Here is a 16331-nt window from a genome sequence, read left to right on the forward strand (position 1 = left end):
TTTCAATCTGGTGCTGTGCTTGCACATGTCCAATTCCTCAGAGATGCTCAACTACACAAACAAGTTTCACAGTAAAATCTGAGGTGTTTTACACTCCTGGTGGCCATGGAGCTGCTTTTCTGCTTGGAAGTGAGAGATGATTAACAGAGCACAGGTTTTATGTGTGTTTTCTAGCAATGTGATTAAAAATGCAAGAAGTGAGCATGAAAATATAAGATGCCGTGATGGGGGGGCAAAGGCTGGCAACATTTTCCATTATCAGCTCTTTATTCCATGATGTTACAAACTATTTGATTGCTACACAGCTCTGGCTGTGGCTCAAAAACAGCTCTTGAGATGAGTGGCTGCGACAAAATAAGATGAAATGTATTTAATAACACAGATTCCTACCTGTTCTTGAAAGGAATCAGTGTTTTGTGTCTGTCTGCAAACAGATTTTCCCTCTGGCTCTCCCTTATCTGTTCTGCAGCTTTTCAAGTGCCAAGGTACTGAAGTGCCAAGCCAAACACGTTTGGTTCCCTGTGGTAGAAGCTGCTTAAACCAGAATGCATGGAAATTTGAAATTTAATAGATTCCAGTCTCTAACAAAAAAGGGGGTTTTCTGCATTATCTACATTTCAGTTCTTGGTAACCATGCAAGAACTGCTCCAAAAGCCCTTGAGCTTTTATAGTAAAAGCTGTGTGCATTCTATTAAGATCTACACACACAAAATACTTTTACACTTCCCTAGAAAATAACCCCTTAAGCTACCAAACTCAGAGAAATATTCAATCTTTTTTCTTTACCCAAGGAGGGTCGAGGTAAAAGATCTTTGACAAGGAAGATTTATTATTTTGGAATGTAGAGGTCTCTAAGCTACTCTAAGTTGGGCCAAAATATTTAGCAAGCGACATAAACAGAAAATAAAAGTGCAGTATGTTCAAACTTCCAACAAGTTGGGGTTTTTTTTGTTTGTTTGTTTTTTAATAATCCTTAGAAGCAAAAAGCAACAGATGAAGCTTCAGAATTAGGCTGTTGACTGTGGTGCCAATGTTGGTTATTTTGGGATGTAGTTTGTGATGACAGAGAAGGGTCAGTGCCAAAACAGGCCATGCAGTGGGAAATAGAGGAAAAGATTGCAGGTGGGAGAGTGTGGTGATTTGAAGCATGGATTGAGTCAACTCATGGCTCTCTCTTCTACTACAGAACCTCTCTGCAGTACAGAACTGAGCTGTTGGTGTTTGGCATTACAACTACAACCCCTTCCCTGGAAACTTATGGGGATAGCTGATAAGTTTTGAGGGTTTTTTTATTTCTTCCTTATTGAAAAAAAAAAATCTAAAAAGAAAAGGCAACAAACCCTTCCAACCCATTTTTCCTACTTCACTTTGAAGTCTGATTTGTGTGAATTTCTCATATCATTTTTAAAGCAGTTTTTGTGTAGATCTCTTAGGGGTGAATTGTGACAAGCCTTCTCCTTAATTGATTTGGTTAAAAATAACAAATATTTCTTATCTGAGTCATCATCTCGGTCACTTGATTAGCCTGATGCTTCAATCAGGTCTCTTCTCTAAACAGCATCAGTGACATAGGGCTGACACTGACAAGTGACATTTTATTCACTTTTTGTCCTATAATTGGTCAGCATTTATTCAGCTCATTCTGTATATATCCCATGACAATGTTTGCTTTGAATTTTAATTTAGGGTCACCTTCAGGCTTTGATGAAGGCAAGGCATTGCGCATTACATAGCTGATGCCCTGAATCTCAGGGGAAAAACTAAAGTTTGATCAAACAAACTTCCTACAATTACTGTGGGGGAAGAAAGAATTGTGACTGTATAGAAAATTTCCAGTATTCTAAACTTTGCTGATAAAATTGATGTTTAAAAAATGGTTTTAGATATCAGGTAAGATATCAAGGGATTTAATCACTCTCTTAAGCAGTGTTTGATTAAGAAAGAAATGGCACAGGCTGCTTAAAGGGTTTGAGGCTCCACATAGACACCTTGCAATTCCTCTTCTTGGGGTTTCTGAACCATTCAGGGACCTGGACCTGGGATCCAGACTGGAAACTTGAGGCACTTCCCTGTTTTTACTTTATATGTCTACTTCTGGAGAAAATCTCTTGCTTCAGTACATAAACTTGGCCTTGGTAGGGACTTTTTATGTCAGGTTTAGTCCTCACGACTAAATCCAGTGTTTAGAGATAAGAGTCAGGATGATGGGTAGAGGAGGAAATATCTAACAGTGCCTCATGCCCTCTCATCTAGGGAGATGAATTATTCCAGGAAAATAAACAAGGAAGGAGCTGATCAAATGGGGATCTGATGGTACTCAATTACAAGCAATTAATAAACTTAAGAAGGAAAATATTAAAAAAGAAAGGCCAAGAGGACAAAATTATAAGGTCTCTCTCTGGAAAGTTACAATGCTGGATAAACTATAAATATCTGGGTAGCCAATTATTTTGTGAGCATTATTTTAGAAACTGGATGAAATGTAGGGCTGCAGCTTTTTCCATTAAGGGAATGTTCCATTATTTTAGGATTTGCAATGATCTAGTACAACACAGAGGTTATTGTACTCTTAAGTATTCCTCAGACAGAACTATATTACTGAAAGTACAACCCCCAGCTGCATTTTCAAACTGAAAAATACCCAATACAAGCCATGTATTTCTTGGCATCAGACAGACTAGGTATCTTGGAGCAAATTTCCTCACCGGGGCTGCTCCTAGAATCAAAACTTAATGTCTTTGATGCATTGTTTGGCTTTTTCTTTTTAAGCTTTTTTTACCCCCCCTCAAGATTGGTTCTTCTCTGTCACACTAAAATTGTTAAGGGAAGTTGCAGGAGGAATCAAAGATGTATGGGTAATATTCTTGCTTGTTAGAAGTTTAATTTAGACTTGGAATATGGAGGAGGTAATAAAATAAAATTGTTGACATGTGCTGTTTTCCTTGGTAGAATAAGGTGACTTAATTACAGTGTAGAAATACACGTTTTTTCTGTATAACTGCTATGCTTTACTTGGAATATATTTCCATTATTAAACTAAAAAAAGTAGTTCGTTTCATCTTGGCCACATTTCTGGGATCATAAGTCTCTCAAATCTCCTAGCAAACTCCCTAATAGTTGTAGTGACTTTATTCATGTTTCACAAAAGTCTGTAGTGCCAAAATAACTTTATGATCCTCATGACTTGCTTAGTAAGTGAAAATTCATATTTATTTGAATCAAAAACAAATCATGGTGCCAAACCATGAAGTTTTAACCAGATTGGCTTTGCAAGAACCCAGTTCCTTCCTGCTTAAATCAGTATCAGAACTATTAGAGATAAAGCTAAGAGTTTAAACAGAGACTTGACAACGTTTGCATTCAAATCTTTTATCTGAAGTTTATAAAGGACTTCCAGAATTCTTACATTTTCTTTAGTCTGTGTCAAGCAAGTAATTACAGATTTCTTTTTGCATCACTAACTCTTTGGCTCTCTCCTACCACTTTAGCAGTTTGATTAAACTATCCATATTTATAGTTGGCTTGTGGCTGCTTAGTATTCAAATGCATTTTTGTCCCTTTATGGTTCCTGTTATTTGTTAAAAGTTTTTGGAAGAATTCCATCATCCTAAAAATTATGGGTTGTAACCTGCCATAAAGCTTTTGCTTCTCGGAGACAGGAAAACACCCATTATATTATCTGAGTTTTCATCACAACCAGTGTAAAAGATGACTTTTTTCCTCTGTATTTCCTTTAATATTAAAATGTCTAAGCTGTGAGTTCATAGGATGACAGGATCATTCAAGTTGGAAGGGACACATGGAGGTACCTAGTTCAACTTCTTGCTCAAGCCATGGTCAGTCATGATGTCAGAGCACTTTGCTTGGGGCTTTATCAAGACAGGTGTTGAAAACCCTCACAGTTGTTCTGAGCAACCTCTGCTGAGCCCTGGTGACCTCTGTCAATGTTGGCACCAGTTTGTCCTTGGTGTGCCAGCTGTACTCCTGCCATGACACCTGGGGATGCTCTTGGACACCTTTTCTCCAGAGCACAGCGCTGGCTTGTGGCCAGGTCCTTCTGTTAGAGCTGCTTCCAGCCCAGCAGTGCCCAGGAAGGGGACAGGTCCTTCTCTCCATGGCTTTCTACTTGTTCTTGCTTGAAATCAAAAGGTCTGTGTTGACCCAGCTGTGGTTGCCTCATCCCTGGAAGTGTCCAAGGCCAGGTGGGATGGGGCTTCCAGAAACCTGCTCTGGTGGGACCTGTCCCTGCCCATGGCAGGGGGCTGGGAACTGGATTATCTTTAATGTCTCCTTCAACCCAAACCTTGTAAATTCCACTATCAGGTGGCCAAGAAGGCTTTTTGAGAATATTCAGATTTGGTGTTAGCTAGCAGGGCTGCTTCTGTGAAGTAGTATGGGCAGCACAACCTAGGAGTACACGAGGAATGCTTACATGAATAATTCCTGTTTGATGTTAGTGGAGCACAGTTTCAGGCCATGGCTCAGCTGCCAGGCTGTTCAATGGACATTGCCCAGACCTTTCTGCCATTCTGCTGCTATTTAAGGAAAATGGGATGAAGATGTATGGAAGAAAAGGAATAAGTTATTTCCTTTTCATAAGGTCTGAACCAATTTTCCATGACAATATTACTAAGAGCTTATCAGAGGGTTCAGCACGAAGCACAGTCGAGGGTAACTCATGACTCTGACAAGGAGTTAGGAATCCTTCAAGGGTAGCCTTGGGTAGAATCTAAGAATGCCCAGATGTAACAAATTCAAATACTTGGAATTAGCTGCTGAGTTCCCATTAAATGGAAAAGAGAGGAAATGTGAGGAAAAAACCCACAAATAGGCAAAGTTATGTCCTAGTATAAGCAGGTGCCGGTCCATTAACTTTTCTTGCTTTGTATTATTCTACCATTTTGACCTTTGAAATTTTGGTTTATCCACACAGGAAACAATCCAAGACCTGAAGTTCTATTCATCTGCAATTCAAATTATCCTAACTACTCTTAAAAAAGATTTCTTTAGTGAGAAATAAAACCATAAAATTATATTGTGTGTTGCAATTTCCCCTGCTTTCAGCACCTGTCTTCTCTGATGAATTATCTAGGTAAGATGAATTATTCCCCTATTTTTTCCAAAGTAATTGCAGTAACTCACACAAATCTATCCAAAATTTGCAATCAAGAGTGAAGTTTGCTGTTTGAGCAAACTCCCTGCCTGGTTTAGGGATTGATTTTAGTTTTCAAGGGGGATGAATGTAGCCAATACAGTGGTTTGTTTTTTGATGGGGCAAGCATTTGTACACAGGGCTCTCCCACACCAGTGCAGGCAGCATCTGTGAGGATGTGGCACACGTTTGCACAAGTGTTCAAATAGCTCCCAGTAGGGACCAGACTGAACAGAAGTGTTTGTCACTTCGTTTCACAGCAGTGATTTGAAGCTTTCATCTCTGGAGCAAGTGTGGCTCAAATAAGTTCTGGTTTTCACTCCTGCTATTTGGAGATTTTCCCCTTTCAATCTCTAAGTATTTAATTAGTTGGACACACAGAGCAAGGGAGACTGTCCTGCTGACTTTGTGAAAGGACACTCTGCAGTGTGGTGAGAGATTCTGTGTCCTGTTTCTGCTCTGTCAGGCATGGGTCTAACCCTGAATAAGCCTACTGTGAGGGACCTCCCTAAAATAGCTTAACCAGGTTCTTTAACTTCCTCTTTTCTCTCTTGGTCTGTATAACAAACCTTCATTTAAACAGAAGTAGTTTTATCTTCTTTTGTTCCTTGTTCCTCAGCTCCTCGGGGGAAAAGAAGGGAAAAAAGAACATTGTGACCAACGACAGCAGTTAGCTCTTTTCTTCAACTTCACAAAACAGGTATAAGATGAAGGGAAGTTGTAATATCAGAAAAATACTGTGATTAAATTGCTGGGAGTAGAATCTGAGCTTTAATTTTTCATTCTTGTGCACAGAATATTTCCATGTTCATTTTTATTCTCTGCAGTTCTTGGAGCATATGAATTTTGTGCTGCCCTCTGTTTTCTGTCACGTTTGCTCATAAGTTCTCCAGTGCACAGAAGGATTTGGATGCATAGAGAAATATTCTGTCTCTGATAAATTCAGTGCATGATTTCTCTGACCTCTTCTGTATGCTTTTCATGGTAACTTCAATGTAACATTTTATGAGCAAATCATAAACCCTGAATTTACTTGGGGGGATAAAATCCCTATTCTTTCATAGCTCGTCTCTTAGCTCCAATATCAGAGAAACAAATGAAAATGCTGCTCTATCAGCTTTGAATGGTAGTGATGCAATATGCATCTGCCCTGTGAAACTTCCACTGAAGGAAATTGATTTCTGGTGGGTGGAGTTGCTTTGGAATAGTTTACATGTCCAAGGGAAAAACAGCAGCAAATGCACATGAGATGCTGTGCCAATGCTTCTTTGTACTTAGCATAAAAGTGAGCATAGTTAAAAATAAATAGAATTGTTGATCTGAAAGGCAACAAATTCATTTCTAGTTTGCTGCATGGCTGCACATCTGTAAGCAAGGGGAGGCTTTATTTGAAAGCAGGGTTTCAGCTGGGGCTTCTGCTGTCTCTTGCAGAGTCTGCAGGGTGAACATTCCCACCTAGTGGCTGGCAGCAGTGCAGGTGAGAGCTGCACAGCACCGAGTGAAGGCCAGGTGAGGATTCCTTCTGAAATCTGCTCACCACATGCAGGAGGCTTGAAATCTGAGAGGGACCTATCAGGTTTTGTCCAGCTTAGCCCCCAAGTATTTCATTGCACTCAGTAGATATCTTTAGCCTGAAAACACAGAGTTCAGCTTGCAGTTGTGATCAGAAATCGCAATCAAGTCCATTTGATTTGCTGCTGCAGCAGCAGGAACTGCTCCTCTCCAGCAGGTTTGTGGTGCTGCCAAGTGGGTTCTGCACTAAAGGGGAACAGCTTCAACCAGGGCTCTGCCTGGTGAGAACGGAGGGACTGGCTGAGCTATGGGATAGAATTTGTTTCGTTTGTCGCTTGCCAAAATGTTGGTTAAAACCAGCAACTTGTTCTTAACTTACTCAAACTCTAAACATGCTTTTCTACAACTTAAATAAATGAACTCATTACGAAGTTTAATTTCCCTTAGGGTGACAATCCAGTTCTGTTACTTGCTGTTGTGCTGCATCATGCATTGGCTCATTGAAAAGGCAAGAAACTGGAAGAGATTGGGTGTCTGAAATAGCTCAGATATTTGTGGTTTGACTAAGATATTTGTGGCTTGAGTAGGTTTTATACTTTTTTTTCCTTGCCTTTGAAGATGAGCATCACCTACTATAACTTTGTTCCCTGCTGGTGCTGGTGCTTCCACCAGATTTTGCCTACATCCCTGGGGAGTCTGGAGTCACTGGGGCTGTAGTAAGTAAGCTAGTAAGAGCAGCTAGTAAGTACAGGCAATTCTGGCAAGAGGAGCAAGCTAGAAGCTGAAGTGGAAAAGCTTTCTTTTATCACAAGTGTGATAAATGGATCAGAAACAGGGATAAAAATATCTATATCCACTCTTATGTCTCTGTGTGTGTGCTTAAACCAGCAAAAGTAATGCTGGGATGGCAACTGAATCAGGTCAGGAAAAGGAGGCAAAATATGTTTTATGAATACTGAGAACAATTCTACTCATGAATTTATGTATTTTCATGCTCAGTAGTGTAGTCTTCAGAATATCTCATTGTCAGCTTGTGGGTCTTATGTTCTCATGGACCAATTTTAAATCTTTTGCATGCTGCACATGCTCTAAACTGTAAGTGAGTTCTGTTCTGTAATACAAATATAGCTGTTTTCTCATGAGAAGATCATAGATCTACCCAAGCATCTTTGAGTACACACAGTAGGAAAATATCTGGAGTTTTGACATGACATTCAGAGGAATTTTATTTCTATGTAAAATGAAACTTAGTGACTACAAATACCCAAGGGAGTTGATAAGAATATAAAAGTGGGGGAGGGAATGGCTTTTAAGCAATCACAAAGTTGTTTTATCAGATGAGTTGATACCACATCATGTTGTTATTTCTGAGAGATTTAGCTTTCTAATCTCAAATGGGCTTTGTAATGAAAAGGACTTCACAAATGCAAGTAAGAGCCTTTGCAAGTGAGGCTCTGTAGAAACTGATGGCAGGGTTGTCTTTTAGGTCTTGATAATTGTTCAATCACTTGCAAAGAAAAACTCCAGAGATCTGTCTGTTCTACATGAAACAGGGCAGGGGAAATTGCTGCTTCCTGAGAGCACCATTTCAGTGGTGGAGTATTAAAATGGGAAACAAGTCAATAATTATTTTTTTAAGCCAAAATATATAGTGTTCAAATAATTATTTTCTTAATCTGCCTCACCCCAGCCTTGCATTGTTCCCTTCCTGCCCCCCACAAATGGAGGAGACTTGCAACAGCAGATTGGAAACTCAATGTTTTTCCTTCTGCTTTCCACTGAGACTGTTTAAAATCAAAAGGTTGCTGTAAGATAATAGTCTTTAGAAAACTTGGGTGTTTTTTTGGAAATAATTGCTTGTAGACAAAAAATCCACAATAAATTATATGGCAGTATATTGATTATTGCACAGAATGTGTTTAGGAAGTCCAGGAACTAATTTTCTATCTATACAAAAGGAAAGGCTGAGAAAAACTGTTTAAAGAGTTTCTTAGTCTAAGATCAAATGAAACTCTGAAGAGCCCAGCATTCACTCAGGCCTTGACAGCATATTTCTGGTTAGCCATTTATGTAAGCCTCTCTTCAAAAAGTAGATGCCAAAGCTTTATTATTTTACCATTTCTCAGTGGCCAAGGACAGCAGTTCCCGTAACTGCTGAAGAGACAGCATGAATAACCTCCCTTGTTAGTGAGGGGAAGGCCTCTTGAACAAATGAATCAATAAAGCATTAATCTAAGAGGTCATTTGTTCTTCTTGATGGCAAATTCTTTATACACATGCCATGTGCAAACAGGTAGCAGTGGCTGCAGAAAAATCCAAGGTTTAAAGAGTTTAAGGTGATGGATGGTCCAGTAGTACAAGGCTTCTTATGCTGAAATTGGCAATGTGTATTAAGTAATTCCTTATTATTAGCTGAATAATTATCTGTGATAGAAAACCATCTTTCTTCAGCAAAGAAAAGAGTGACTAGGAAGGTGACTTTTTATACATGAGAAAACAGCTAAACTGTTTCTGATGCAGATGCATCCATCCTAACTTCACTAGAATGTACTCAGCTTATGCTTTATTGACTCCTGCAGGGCTTGAGCACACCCTAAACCTTCAGAGGCTGCTGGCTGCTGAGTCAAAAAAATCAGTAAGCCAAACCTTGTGTTTAGTACTTACTTGAAAGTCTTTTTCTGAACTGAAATTTATAGCAAAGGCTGTTTGCTGCTTCTGCAAAATTGAAGTCAGTTTTGTAAGTGAAAAGTAAAGCATGGCAGGTTATTAATTTAGGATGCAAAATTATACTTATGGTACCACTTGGTTGAATTTTTTTGCCAACAACATTTATGATTTTTGGGTGCCTTTTATAATTTATGGCCGAAGGCTACTGTATTACCCGTTGATGCCATAAAGACCTAGAGTGTGACTAAAAACTGGGGCAGAGGCATGTCTTGGCTCTATACCTTAGAGTTTATTAACATCCACTGTTCTTGGTTAAATAACTCCGTGAATTCCATTAGGTAGTGTCTGCTGGACAGTGAAGCAAGCAGGACCTGGCTCTTATTGATCTGTGGATTGGACTTCTGCCAATAGTATTTAATGGAAAGGAAGGCTGAGATAAAATCACAGCCTTGTGGATGCCAATGTGTGCTTGAAGCTTTGTTAACCCACTTGTTTTGAATCTCAGTGAAGGACTCTCACATAAATAAAACAGATTATTATAAAATAAATGTTGCACAAGATGTATTTTATGAAACTGAAGAAGGAATAGTAGACTGGACTGTATCACTGGTCTGGAAGTGGTTTGGCTAACTGTAGTACCAAAAAGGAACAGTAATGCACCTGAGAGTGCAAATAGCCTTGCCAGAACAGTGTGAAGAGAGAGATGGCAGATGAAACAGAAACTTTTCTGCACAGTCTGTGTTCTTGAATTTTTTTGTTTTCAGAAGGACTAAAATGGAACAAAACAGAATATCAAGATGAATCTTGTCCATCTTTAGTTTGGAAGAATTTATCTTTAACAACTGACAACTTTGGTGTCACAGGACAAATCCTTTATGGTGCATTGCCCAAACATCAGCTCACTACTGGTCTCTTGACAACCTCAGCTATTTCATTCTTTTTCTTGATAGTTAGAAGACCACCAGATGGCCCTGTCTGAAATAGCTGGAATGGCATAAATACCTAAAGAGAAGGGGAGAGGGGAGGGGATGTAGGGAAATATGGAACTTGGATTTCATTCTTACTCCTGTTAGTTTTTTAGGCCCACTTCAGTTTTTGAGGATGGGGTGTGTCAGACCCATTTGGTATTAATGGGAGAGATAAGCACAGCTTTACAGATTCAGTGTAGCTACTGAACAAGTCTGATACCTGACAGGAATCCCACGGGCATGGGACTGTGGGAAGGCAGGTCAGTGACAGCTCAAGGTCAGAGGGGTGGTTCAGGTCCCAGTGAGCCCAACAGGGACTGAATTAAGCCATGTGGAGGTTTTGGGAACCTCCTAGCACAGATTGGCAGTGGGGAGTTTTAAAAGGTTTGTGAGCAGTAGCTTTTTTAATTGCTGCAATAACACCCAGAATGGTCTCCAGAGCTTCAGACATTTTTATGGGTATTTTTGAAGGAATTTTGAATGGGATAGAAACAGGACCTGTAAGTTTTTCAGATGATGCAATTTATTTTCTTATTTTATACGTAGACAGGAAGGGTGAATTTTGTTCACATCTTTACTGCATGGTTCAGAAGGTTACAAGACCCCTAGTTATAAGACTTTTTAAGGATTTATTGACAAACAAAACACTGCCAACAAGGATATTTATGCTTTTGACCCAATCCTTTAATATTTTTTTAATGGACTCATGCTGCAGTGTAAGATTTCTTAGTCAATCATGTTATGATGCACAAATATATAGTACTGCATTCTAAACTTCTTGCCTTTGTAACTACTTTTCTTTTTTCTATATATTGAACTCTAAAACTCTAAACTTCCCTCTTCTTAACTTAATGTGTTTCTGTTTTAAACTATAAATCTACATTCTCGTTCCTATCACCTAAGTTTAGAAACTTTTCTAAGGTTTTAGATCAAATCCTGAGTTTAATTTTAAGCTTTGGCTTACAGAACCAAAGTTCTGAGAATTCCCTACATTTCAGATTCCAACCCATTTCCTTTATCATAATTTTAAGTGACTCACTTCAAGTTTTCCTTCTCTTCCCACCTCTGTTTTAAACCCTTTGGCATTAGGGGAGCCAATCCAGATGTGCGAAAATGGTGTTTCCTTGTACATGGCATAGCCTGGGAGAGCATTTCCCCAATACCAGCTTAGCAAGTTGGCACCAAGGTGCAACAGGCAGCTGTGCTTGTGCAAGTGGGTTTTCTAGCTTAAAAATTTTCTGAATTTCTTGATTAATTAAGACACAAATAAATGTGCATCACATCTTTTGGTATTTTTAGCTGCAGCAAGAAAAGAGCACTGGAGGCCTTTGAAGAGATTGTTAAAGAGTTTTTCCATAAGATAACAAACTTTATAGATAAATATTTCAATATTAGCAAAACTGAAATTATTGTACATATAGTATTTTCAGTCCATTATCATGCTTTATTTAATACTCACACACACAAGAAGGGCCTCCAATCCTTGAAACTTTCAGCTGCTTGTCAAATTTTGGGTAGTAAAATAAAGGAAAAAAGAGTAGATGTGGAAGATAAAGTTAATGAAGATATTAAAGCCTAAAGCGATCTGTGGTGTCATAAGCACCAATAAAGCTTTTTGTCATGCACAAGGAAACTCTAGAAATTGTGGCATGAAAACAAGCAGAACTTGAGCAATGTAAAGGAAACAAATGTTCAGGGGCAGAAGGAAAACCTACCCTGAAGTGCATGCAGTAGGTTTTGGTTCTAATGCTCCCTATAATGAGATTATTCCACGATCCTCAAGGGCACTGGCAATTAGTCAGGTTACACAGAAACTTGTGATTGGCTCATGTCCAAATCACAGCCCATAAATTAAAGGAATGTTGCAGGGTGAGTTGCTCAGTTGTGCTGCGCAGTAATTTCAGCACCCTGGATCAGCTGGATGAGCTTCAGCTCTGGGGGAACAGCACATTTGGCAATTTAAATCCAGTTTGACTCCATTCAAGTACACAGAGGTGAGAGAACCCTTGAAGGAGGGAATGTACAATGTGCAGAGTAATTGCTTAATGGAGAATGTAGTGCACTTGATGGAGACTTGTATTGATTAGTGGAGGGGGAAATGGTGGTTTTATGGAAGTCATTGGTGTCTTCTTGCACTGCACAACTTAAGCACTGCATAGTGTGTGATTTATTTGAGGCTTCAGGAAAATGTAGAGGGTATTCAAGTCTGGAAAATTTCATATGGAAGACAGTTTTACAGTTTTATGTATATCCAAATAATCCAAATATACTGGCCTTTTGTCTCTTAAAGCTCTGCTTTAGATCCTGAACTTGAACACACAGAACCAAGAGGGCCTTTGTTTGAATAATTTTTGGGATTAATGTTTCTCTCTGATAACAAAATCTCAAGATATATTATTTTCTTAGGAATAAACCCAATCTAATATAACTCTAGGCATTTATAAAGAGTTTATTACTTATTCATCTTTTGGCTGGGTATAAACCCACTGATGTGAAGATAAATCACTGAATTAATCTCGCCTACTTGATTTTGTAACCCCTGGGGCAATGCCTTCCCTCCTTACAGGGTTTGGAGATGGAATTAAACACTGTCCAACCAAGAAATGCAGCATTGCAGGTGTTCTGCAAGGAGAACCAGATTAATTAATGGAATAAGCATTTTTAATTTTTAAAGGATTTGCTGACAATAATATATATCCAGAAACAAAATACTAAGCTTGTTCAGATTTTCAATGAATGGTTTAGGCCCAAAAACAGGAGAGAGAGAGAGCAGGGCTAAAAATTTATTAAGAAGAAAAATTATTTTCCCACACATTGTATGCATTTCATTAATATGTTAATTTACTATTTCCCTCCCACAAAAAAAGTGCAATCTTTTCTGAAACAGTGTTCAGGCTGGAGAACATTTATTTAGTGAAGGCTGTCTGAAAAATAACCAAAACTTCTCAGTCCTGCTGAGTAAGAATCCCAGTTTTGCCTCTTAACTCTCTGCCCACAAAAGGCTTCAGGAGGACCACATAAATAAATAGAGGCATTTACAAGGAAGCCTTTTGTGTCTGAACTCTCACAGGTGGCATCTAAAACAGAACGAGGGGATTGCGTTCTAGCACTGCCCTCTGAATGAGGAGTGGGCCAATCCACAGATGAGCATCTCAAACTGGGTGAAACCAAACCAACACTTGGTGTCCCACCTTGCTCAGCCACCTGAGCCATGCTCTGCCACCTTGGCCTTGTCACCAACATGGATTAAGTCCTGCTCCACTGTCTGCCTTGCCATCCACCTTTTGCCTTTTGTCAAAGTAACACCCCCTCATTTCCTCACCTTTTGGGGGTTCAGAAGTGGCAGGCTGCTCAAGGACATTAAATGGCATTTGTGTTCCTCTCTGTGCATGTGTGAAGGAAGCAGAGACATTCCTGCCCATCCCATTTCCCTTCCTCTGCTCTGCAGGAGAGTGATGGGTGCAGAAAGGTCAGCCTCCAGCTTCCCCAGGGAGCTGCAGCTTGGATAATGCTCCTGATGGCTCCTGGAAATGAGGTGCTTTTGTCTTGGTGTCTGCTGACTACTCATGACCCCCAGAGTTTTGAAAGTAATTTACCATGCCAAGTTTGAACACATGAAATTATGTGTTTCCAACATCAGGGACACACTCTTGCTACCCATCCTTCAGTGACTTTAAAGTAGATATGAGAGGCATAGATATTAGGCAATGTTTTATCCTTTCTGAAAGAAGTGGAACTCTTTTATTCTGATTTTCTTCCTGAAATGGCTGACTCCTGTAAAAAATAACCCGCACACCACCCAAGGCAAGGAGGAAAAAAAGCCCTCCTTGCCCCAAAAATTCAATTTTGAGAAGAAATATGATGCAGATAGCAGCAGCCTCAATGATTTGATTTGTTAGTTATAGAAGAATAAGAAGAGTCTTACACAATCTAATGATAAAACAAGGTATTTTTTATATTTGATTTTTTTTGTGTGCATATTTATTAATGTTGTAGTTAAAGGCTGGCACTTTTTAAGCTACCAGTCCTATCAGCAGAAAAGCATAAACTCTAGGTGAAGCAAAACTGCCCATTAATTTAGGATTATGCTTATTAAATGACTTAATTAGGAAATAAGTCTTCACCAGAAGATCAAGTTTTATGATGTATTCAATAAGGGATAGTGAGGAATATTGAAGTTCAGTGCCTTCTTCTGTAAGCACATCTGAACTACTGCTGTCCAACTCCAAAGAAAATTCTCTGATCTCTTTTATATCAGATATTCTGGTACTGGTTTTTCTGGCATTCCTTGTCCAAACCTCTTTAGTGTCTCCTAATTTAGCATTCCTTTCTATTCACCTTTGATATTGAGGGTGGAGAAGAAAGCTGCTGCCCATCCCTTTATTTCTTATCTTCATTTTATTCCAGGTGGCTGAAAAAGAAATGCTCTGATTCAAGTTAGGCAAAAATAAATGTTAATGAGGATTTCCTGCCGTTTGAAGTAATCTGTGGTATTAAGTAATATGAGGATAGTGGAAATGCTTCTATCATTAATTCTCTAGTAGGTGTGAGTGATAGATGTTCTCCTGTAAATGTGCATGCTGGGAAATTCCCTTTTATCTTAAGAATATGATTGATTATATTCCTGAATAGAGATGTATTTCTCTAAGTAAGCTGAACTGTGAGAAATGTCTAATTATCACCTTTTGATGGCAACAATTAACCTTTGTGAAGTCGTCTGTTAATAAGATGTACTTGCAAAAAACATTATCTGTATTAAAAACCTTTGTTAAATCTTTTAATTCCAGCTGCCTCCCTACAAGTTTCTATTTGCATTGGAATTGTGGAATGTAATTTGTTAAGAAAAGAAAAAAATCTCCTCTTTAATGAGAAGTTAAAATATAGCCCAGAGCAATCTCCTGTTTTTCTCATGCTGACTTTTTGAGGTTCCATTTTTGTGATTTATTTTTCTAGGATTAGAATAACATTTGGTTTTGTCATGTATATAGTTGCTCACTATTCCAAATAATTAAGACAGGAATATCCTTTTCCAAATAGTAGGATGCTTTTAATTGTTTCAACAGGGCTTCTGTACAGATGTGTTTGTTAGGGAAAGGCATTTTCTTTACACTCATTTCAAAGGGTGCCTGTTCCAAGGCCCTAAAAAATCACTTTGCAAAGTGAGATTTACCCTTTACCAGCGTACAATTAGCCTTATATCCAAATACATTAATAGGTGTGGGGTTTTTTTCTTTTTTAGTAAACAACACATGCCAACTTTGCATAATTCTGTAGAAATCCATGCATATTACACTTCAGAAGCTTCTTATGCTTAATTAGTGACTGTGAAGCATCTTATACCTACCTTACACTTCAGTCATTGGAGAACAAGACTAAAGAATTAATTTGAAATTATTTCCCTTCTTTTGGAATGCCTTTTTAAAATTATGTACTGCTATGTTTGTGTTGGTCAGTTGCCATACCTGTGAGGCAAAAGACAATTTGCTTGTAGACAAGCAGAGGGGAAAATAGGCAACAACAAATATTTCATCAACCAGGGGCTTCAAGATAAGGAGGTTCCCCGTGGATTGCACATCAAAGGTACAAACAGGCTGTGAAATAGGAGGTTGAACAGCTTCTAAAAAACTGTTAATTGAGCCAGAAATGAGGGTGTGGAAATGTGGGGTGAGACAATGATCCATGAGGCCTGACTGGAAAACCTTCCACTGTGGTCACACACCTGGAAATTGGTGAATTCTGCAGACCTGAAACCCTTACTCAGAGGTGAGCTCAGTCCCTGGGCAGCAGGAGGCAATTTTTAGGGTCCACCTACAAATTTTGATGCATGCATTTTGTTGCTCTGGACTATCATATCAACAGAAGGTATGGATTGTTTCCTGCAATCTGTGTCACCCCAGCTTTAAGAGCACCGCATGATACAACTCTTGGCTCCTAATAATGACTGTGCTTGGCTCTAATAACGATTGTGCTTTCACAATGATTGTGCTAGAAAATTATCTTGCAGTTATTTTCTTATGATGATACCTCCTTTT

Source organism: Melozone crissalis, unplaced genomic scaffold (genome assembly GCF_028551555.1).
Source record: "Melozone crissalis strain CALT ecotype California unplaced genomic scaffold, PUWL_Pcris_2 ptg000009l_1, whole genome shotgun sequence".
Taxonomy (NCBI): Eukaryota; Metazoa; Chordata; class Aves; order Passeriformes; family Passerellidae; genus Melozone; species Melozone crissalis.